Source organism: Uranotaenia lowii, chromosome 1 (assembly GCF_029784155.1).
Source record: "Uranotaenia lowii strain MFRU-FL chromosome 1, ASM2978415v1, whole genome shotgun sequence".
NCBI lineage: Eukaryota > Metazoa > Arthropoda > Insecta > Diptera > Culicidae > Uranotaenia > Uranotaenia lowii.
Window position 1 is genome coordinate 122,941,947 of NC_073691.1, and position 8,361 is coordinate 122,950,307.

At 38.5% G+C, this 8,361-nt stretch overlaps 3 long non-coding RNA genes across 3 annotated transcripts; 1 reads left to right on the forward strand and 2 right to left on the reverse strand.

Moving 5' to 3' along the window:
* The first annotated feature begins 2,434 nt into the window (after positions 1 to 2,434).
* LOC129739029 (uncharacterized) lies at positions 2,435 to 4,048 on the forward strand. The gene is made up of 3 exons (XR_008735724.1): positions 2,435 to 2,623; positions 2,743 to 3,050; positions 3,111 to 4,048. It is a non-coding gene; the product is annotated as an uncharacterized LOC129739029 (long non-coding RNA).
* A 57-nt stretch (positions 4,049 to 4,105) lies between these two features.
* LOC129749049 (uncharacterized) lies at positions 4,106 to 4,699 on the reverse strand. Its single transcript, XR_008737912.1, has 3 exons — positions 4,647 to 4,699; positions 4,238 to 4,567; positions 4,106 to 4,177 (listed from the first exon to the last, which is right to left on the reverse strand). It is a non-coding gene; the product is annotated as an uncharacterized LOC129749049 (long non-coding RNA).
* A 2,125-nt stretch (positions 4,700 to 6,824) lies between these two features.
* On the reverse strand, positions 6,825 to 7,600 carry LOC129739884 (uncharacterized). The gene is made up of 3 exons (XR_008736003.1): positions 7,470 to 7,600; positions 7,315 to 7,374; positions 6,825 to 7,208 (listed from the first exon to the last, which is right to left on the reverse strand). It is a non-coding gene; the product is annotated as an uncharacterized LOC129739884 (long non-coding RNA).
* Between the last annotated feature and the right edge of the window lie 761 nt (positions 7,601 to 8,361).

The window sequence follows — 8,361 nt, forward strand, 5'->3', positions numbered from 1 at the left end:
GCTTGTTAATACTTATTTAAAATCAAGTTATCTGATACTACGGTGAAAATTTTACTTGGAAAAAATCTTCATGGGGGGGGGGGGGTGGTTAAACCCCCCCCCCCATCCCCCCCCGTTCGCACGGCCTTGCCTATTTCGAGATTTTTTTAACTTATTCAGATAAACGATTGATAGGGTAGAAGCTCTAGTCATTGAACAAGTACCAGATATTGAACACTAGTGAAACCAATTAAAACAATTATATACAGTAGAAAAATTAAACAAAAATCGTGGTTGAAGCATTTTTATCAAGAATTTCGGACTCTAAGGGCCACAATCTGCGAAACTTGAATATTAATTCAAATTTAGACATAATTTTTTGACTAGATGAAGAAAATAGCAATTTTTGATTGGGAGAAAAAACAGATAAAAAAACCAAATAAAACTTTATAGTAATTTCATAACTGTTTTCCAATAAGTTTTCTTAAATAATTTCTGATAGAGTAGCAGCCGTGATCATCTCTATTTTCTTAAAATTTTACAAATTAAAGTGTTCAATCATTGGATCACAGAAAACGCCAATGTTCCAATTATTGAACGTTCAATATTGCAGTACTCGTTTCTTAAAGAAATGCATGCACCAGTAGACTGGCCCATAACCAAAAAAATCCTTATATTCCACGCGGCACCCCTTAGATTGGTGCCTTTAGGTGAAAAAATGACTTTCTGAAAGTTTCAGGTCATTTGGCAGAAGCACGAGCTGGCGCAAAGGACTTAAAATTTGTATGGAGATTTTCGGTAAAATGTATGAAAAATCGACATACTTGTAACCATCTGTTACTTAATGTCTATGTGACTCCGTCACAAAATTCAAACATCCCTGTACAATTCAGAAAACCCTACAACAGTCGCCCTCTATCAGCACAACTGACATCCCTGTCCAGGAGTTCACCACTCATTCATGGCACTCTCAGAGATTCTCCAGAGGCGCCGTGTATTTTAAAGAGCAAAGCGGGGAAGTGTGGCCACCCAGAAAAGCAACACACTCTTAAAATGTTTTGTAGAGAATAGTTGTTTGTTAGTGTGTTGGTTGGACAAGATAATGTACTTAGCGCTTTGTTAGCGATCCGTTTCCTGTCCTGTTCTTTCTGTTCGTGACCGCCTGAGGGAAAAGAAGTGTGCGACGTGTTAGCTTGTCGAGTAAAAAATTGGTAAAATCATATAAAGTTTAAATTATTTACCTAAAGTCTACTTTCACAGAAAAACAAAAAGTGCAACTAGAAACACGGTGAACATAACGCTAAAATTGTGCTAAAATCCTAAAAAGTACGGTAATAGTTAAAACAAACAGTAAAAGAACAAACATGTGCTTTGTAAAGACAACATATTAAAATAATATTTATGTTTATTCTATCGTATTAAAAGCAAGCATAACAAACAAAATCATTGTTAAAACATACGGAAACAAACGAGCAGTGTAAAAGCAAAGAAAAAGGTAAAATAATGGTTTATATTTATTTATGTACTTGCGTTAGATAAAAACATAAAACCACATGTGAGTACAAACAAGTTAAAAACAAATGACGTCTACAATATGCTAACACCCTCGGAAAGGTCCAAGAGGGCCTTTTTCTTTCTGGTTTGTGCTGGTTCTGTCAAGCCACAAATCCTTCATCCCCAGGCAATCACCAGATCCGGACAGAAAGGTCCCAGCGTGCCTAGACTTCATCGATACAACACCTCGAGTCGGCACCTAACCTCACATCCATTGGTCAGCATCGAAACAAACAACTTGCTGTCCCAAACGCACGCAAAGCAACTTACCGAGCACGAATGGAATCGCTTCGAAAACAGCGATTCGCAATCGTGTTACGACTATCACTGGATGTGACGGTGTTTTTTTTAAGGCCAGCTGTTCCCAAGCATCGGAATCCGTTATTGGTCGTGGCGGAAGGCTAAATCGACCGAAGCATCGTAGCAACACCGAGATACTAAGACCGCAAGTACCCATATTGTAGCACGTCATAATGTTAGGGCAATCTAGAATAAAACCATGCAGAATTGTATTTACACCCAAACCACTGTGTTAAGTGAATCGTAGACCTCCGTAAGTGATTCATTCTTTCGGGTTTTCCCACAAATCTCGGAACAGAAATTTTCATCAGTCTTAGCCCTGGGGTGGTCCTAACAGTTTGACAGGTTTTATAGTTCCTCTTTAATTGATGTCGTCTAACTCTGGTTGGTAGCATGAGAGGTACCCACCCGTTTCGGCACCCTGGATATGCACGTTCGCTGAATCTGGAAGTTCCTGTTGTGAGATACCGCAGAGGAAAGTGAACAGTGGTGAACTTAACATAACCAGGGCTTTAAATCTAGGGTGGAACAACTTTGACACAAAGTAGGCGCGGTGAAGTAGTGGGCACGGAAGCCAAAATTTTGACAGCCTATTACATTGTTTACGTTTTGTGTCAAAGAAAATCGATGAAAAGTATGATGGAACAGTCGTGCTTTGGTAGTGGTGTTTTATATGACGTCACCATCAATAATGATTCAAAATTTGATTTAATCTTTTTTGGTTTTCTTTCTAAAACAATAAACAACCCGGTAATGCTGTGAAATGTTGACGACGAATATTAATATCGAGGTAAGTACTTATGGCCCTGGTGGCCCCGGCTGGACGGACCGAACTAGCAGAACATCGGAATCAAAATCGGGGGGCACTCGTTTATTTTTCGCATCCCCCAATCTTTCATATCGCCATAGGTACTGAGCTGCTGAAAACCAATCACCCTGTTGCGGTCTACGTCGGACGAAACCAGCAGCACCAAGATGGACAGCAGAAGTGAACGGCAAAAGTATTTCTCATACTTTGTGGTCATGTATCTGCCGGTGTTCGATATTTTGGAAAAGTACACCGAAGTGTGCAAACCCGATTATCAAAACGTAGGTCGCTACCGAATGCGGTTCTAGCGAAAACATGATAAGTTGCTGGTACGGTGAAAGGAATGCTGTTTCAGTATGGTTTCGATCAGGAACTGGAAATGTTTGATATTGTAAAACTGGATGAAGATGTAAGTTGTAGAGATGATTGTCTTTTTTTAGGCCTAAATGTTTTTGTGTTTTTATTTCAGAACGAAACAGAGCTTCAATATTTTTTCGATCAGTGTATCGACACCGTTGCGCTGATTGCCGAAATTGAGCCGATATAGTTTTCTCGGAGTTCGCTTCGGATGCCAGTGTCCTTAACACGCAGGTGCTCTCCACGATCGGTTCAGTACTTGGGGCCTCCAGCAGAATATCTTCGTCGAGACCACCAGAACTAGACGAAAATTCACGACAGATAGTTTCAAGAGCTGCAAGTGATCTGTTGGAATTCTATTTCGTACATGTCCCGAGTCTGGCTACATTGAATTTATTTTCAGTGATTTTATTAGACTAATCTGACCCATACGTTAAACAATACGAATGCAGTCATAGACTTAGCCAAGAGGAGAAAATAGTGGCAGTGGCTACAGCTGTACTAGGAATGCTTCGTGATCTGCTCAGCTACTACCAAGAGCATAGCAGTTCTGTCAAGCAGATGATAGCCGTTGCCTACAGACCTGTGATCTAAAAAACTCTTATCATTTTCACCGCGGCCAGCAGTAAAAATTACGACCTTATTGAACGAATATTCGTGTTTTGTTTAGGAATCATACGAACACTTCAGATACGGCATGGCCGAGTGTTTGTCAAGCATATAATTCTTCTGTTCCTGGAGAAAACCAAATCCGAACAGATTACATCCCAGCGGTTCCGATCGCTTGACACTCTGCTCAAATGTTCCTGCTTTCCGAACGAACGAACGGTGGGAGTAGTACCAGCGTGACTTTTTCCGCCAAAATCTGCTGCAATTGTCTATTCGACACTAAGAACAGCTAGGTGACGTCAGGTGAACTTTAGTGAAATCTGAATTAGTCTAGTCTAGTGAGCACTATTATTCATTCCTCCGAGGTAGAATCGTTGGCGAAGTGTGATAGTGGATAAAGATGTGGATTTATTTCAAGTCTCGGAATACAATAAAATTATAGCTGAGATAACAGAAACATGGTACATTTTTTACAATTTGAAGAAATATTATTTTTTTTCCTAATCCTAGACCTTTTTCGGACATTCCTTCCAGGGCACAGCACAGGCACTTGGACAACCGTAATAGAAACTATAAGGGAAATAAAGCATAAGTAAACGAATGATTATTACACAAGTTTGAGAAACTCACTATTACAGGTAAATGGAATTGGAGGCCCGCAGCCGTTGATTTTTCCCTTGTTTTAAATATTGTAAGAACCATAGCAATCCGACGAAGGATGTACGAGTAGCTTAATACTGGTTCCTTCCGGATAGCGGTTGTAAAATTCAGTAGCAACCACATGATTAAAGTTGGCGGTAAATCGAAATATCGTAAATTTTTCTCCAGACCCTCCCAAGTGTTCCAAACGTTCCGTTTCTTCTTTGATGCGATTGTTCCTCGGCGGCTCCATCATTCATTCGCTAGACACAATAATTTTCATTTCGTGCGGGTTTCTTGGAAGCTCCTGTACCACAGCTCCTAGCAAAAAGATAGAGTAAAAAATTAGCTCCCTAACAAATATTTAACATAGGTTTTACCAAGTAAATAATTTACTCACAGCGCTGGTTTTGCTGGGAAAAGATCCGGAATAGCTGGAACTGACCAACATAGCATATCCTTCTGCATCCAGTGAGAATAAACCTGGAGGGGATGAACTAGATTAAGAATTGTTGAAAATAAGCATAAATAGTAAATTTTAAAATCTTACTCGCCGCAATTTTTCCCCGGAGTTCATAATCAGCAATCATTACTTCCGCTGTTCGATAGGTAGCCTATAACGATTCCCTGCAGTCAATTTACCCACGACCTACTGGGTCCTGGAAGGCGTTCGGTGGCGTCTGCGGTTTCACCTATCTCAGTGGCCAAAAGCTGCACCGCATCCGATAGAAACCAACCTAAAGGGGAATAAAACAGATAAATATAGAACATTAAAAAAAGTGTTTAATACTTGTCCTAAACAAAAATTAATCAGTCAATCAACAATCTAAATTTATCGTGCTACCTGCGCGCTTGATGCTCTTTGATCCCTTCTTGTTATGTAAACAATGTCACAGCATGGCTGATTGGGCTGTTTGGCATTTTACACCACCCTATAGATTTAAAAGCCCTGAACATAACGACCCTGAGTCCCATAATTTCTCCTCCCACATCCCACTGAGTGTAGCTGTCAGTCAAGTTACATTCTGGCGCCCACATAAAAGAAAACAAATTCACAATGTTTACATTTCTCCATCCCCCGGAGGGAGACGAAATCAGTTCCTGATTAGATCTTGGTCGTTCTCCAAACGAATTGGTATTCCGAACCAAGTATTTATTTAAAGAAGTGGTTTAAGTTTAAATTGTAAAAAAAAAAAATGAAAATTTACGTTTTATGTTGTACAAAATTGATTGCTTTTGTTGCAGCATTCATGGATTTTTGTTTGGTGTTATTTTTATTCACATAATTTTTGTTTTTTTTAGGACTGTAACATCAATGAAATGGATTCAGAACCTGAACAATTTTTAGCGAAATGTCTGGTTTATCATCGGACAAGAATTGAAGTTAAAAAAAAAGTTCCAAATACAAATACGAGTCGGAAAATGAAATATCAGGAATTTCGCCTCAAACAAGAACAAAATCAGCAGAAACACTATCAAATTTTAGGAACGTACTCTCGCGAAAGACCCGTTACCAAAATTCCTATTCCGGATGACCGTGATATTGGAAATTTTTAAAATTATGTGAAGCAAAGTGTTACAATTCTAGACTCCAAGATAACGGTTACAAGAATAGTAACAATCCTCCAGCATATTTTAATTGTGCAGGTAACTACTTGGAAGGGCAAGTAGTTCTGATTTTTTCAAAATCCCTTTCTAAACTCGACCAGTTTCTAGATTTTATCCAATAAGGATATCGAACCCTAATTTATTGCGATTATGTCCATGTTAAATGCCTTTGTGCAAAGGAAAGGTCATCCAATTCAATGAATGATCCCATCGATTAGTGTGCACTAACAGAAGCCGAAAATTTTCACAACTAGGTGTTCAAAAAAACCAACCATAAACTGAAACTAAAAGTTACAATTCCGAACGTTTAAAATATTGTTGTTTTGGGCTCATTCAGAGTACAACTGTTCGTTTATAATCCTACGTAGTTAATGAAACTAAAATTATTATTCTTTTTGTAGAACGAAAACTGATTTTTCAATTCAGGTTTTACACCATGTTTGAAATTGTATCACCTTTTGCAACCAACTTAGTCGAGCAAGCGGATTATTTATCGAAAGTTTTCAAAATTTCACTCCCCCGACATTAGTCAGGAGAAATGAAGCAAATTGGAATTTCAAAGTTCCTTCATTAACAGATGAAAACCTCGAAGACAATGAATCCTTACGTGTCCCACAATCAAAAATGAAAAAAGTTTTAGGATAGAACGCAACGAATTCAGATTCAAACTAGATCAATTCAGAATAGTTCTCGAATACAAACTTCGATTGAAAGACTGATTCGAATTAAAGTGATTGGATCAAGATCTACCGGAGATCTGATCCAACATAAGACACTAGAATCCTCATAACACACCTCAAATTGTTCGTTACACATAACAACTGGATTTTCCCCATATTGACGATTTTTTCACTTAAAAATCGTTCCCATTGTAGGAACATTACATCGATAGAGCTGTATAAGAATTTCGGATATCAATTTACACATTCAAATTCGAACAACAACAAAAATATGTATTGATAAAATCGCTCTTAAATACGAAAAAAAAATTATCAAAAAAGACTAAATCTTGCATTCAACATTTCACCCTTTTTGCTCCCGTGCCTAAAGGTCGTCGGAAAATGAGCATACGAGGAATCCCACCTAGTTTCTGCAGGCGACGAAGCCAAATTTAGCCCATGGTACCTCCTTAGTACGGTCATGGCTAGGTTGCAGACGATCCCGAACAAGTTAGCAGAGGCATCTGGTAAATCCATCGTTGCATTCTCTGCTGTTAACTTTAAACCGGGTATCTGAAAAAGAAACACATAAAAAGTTACTGTTTTCGAGTTAAAACGATACATAACTAACCTTGAATCTAATTTTGCGTTGCTTTCCTTCCATCCCGTCCAAAAGTGATTGTTGATGTGAAGAGCTGGAACGACGACAAAAACAATGATTATTTTTTTTGCGACTGTATGTACAGCAACCATTTCGGATGTGTTGCAGAACATAGCAAAACTAAAACGAGAAAAACTTACCTGCTGATATTTCGAGATGTATTTCCACTGGTTCCGGATATTTCCTTTCCGCAGTTTGAGCTAGAACAGATTAGAGTTATAAAAACGTAAGAATTAGGCTGAAGTCTGCATAACTAGCGCTAGAAAGGAATTATGTTGCGAAGATTAGGACTTACCTTGATAATCCACCAGCTATAGGAAGTTTATTTACCTTCAAATTTCGACCGGTCGAACAAGTCATTCACTTGTTTATTTTGAATTATACTTCTTCTTAAATGTATTCCTGTTCATGAATATTTTGAACATACATTTGACGTCTCTTATGTGAGTTACTGTCAAGAATCGCAACAACAGCCAAGACACTGAAATAAAATCACAAGCTGTTTCTGTCACGAGTGGACATGAAATTACGCGGATTGTGATAGTAAAAATTCCAAATGAAGTTGGATTATTTATTTTGATCAAACAAGATAAAGTATAGAGACAAGACATAGGTTCATTCATCTCTTTTGGGACAAAATGAATGTGTTACCATTCATTTTGAAAAGGGACGATGGGGTAATGTAACCATCTGTTACTTAATGTCTATGTGACTCCGTCACAAAATTCAAACATCCCTGTACAATTCAGAAAACCCTACAACAGTCGCCCTCTATCAGCACAACTGACATCCCTGTCCAGGAGTTCACCACTCATTCATGGCACTCTCAGAGATTCTCCAGAGGCGCCGTGTATTTTAAAGAGCAAAGCGGGGAAGTGTGGCCACCCAGAAAAGCAACACACTCTTAAAATGTTTTGTAGAGAATAGTTGTTTGTTAGTGTGTTGGTTGGACAAGATAATGTACTTAGCGCTTTGTTAGCGATCCGTTTCCTGTCCTGTTCTTTCTGTTCGTGACCGCCTGAGGGAAAAGAAGTGTGCGACGTGTTAGCTTGTCGAGTAAAAAATTGGTAAAATCATATAAAGTTTAAATTATTTACCTAAAGTCTACTTTCACAGAAAAACAAAAAGTGCAACTAGAAACACGGTGAACATAACGCTAAAATTGTGCTAAAATCCTAAAAAGTACG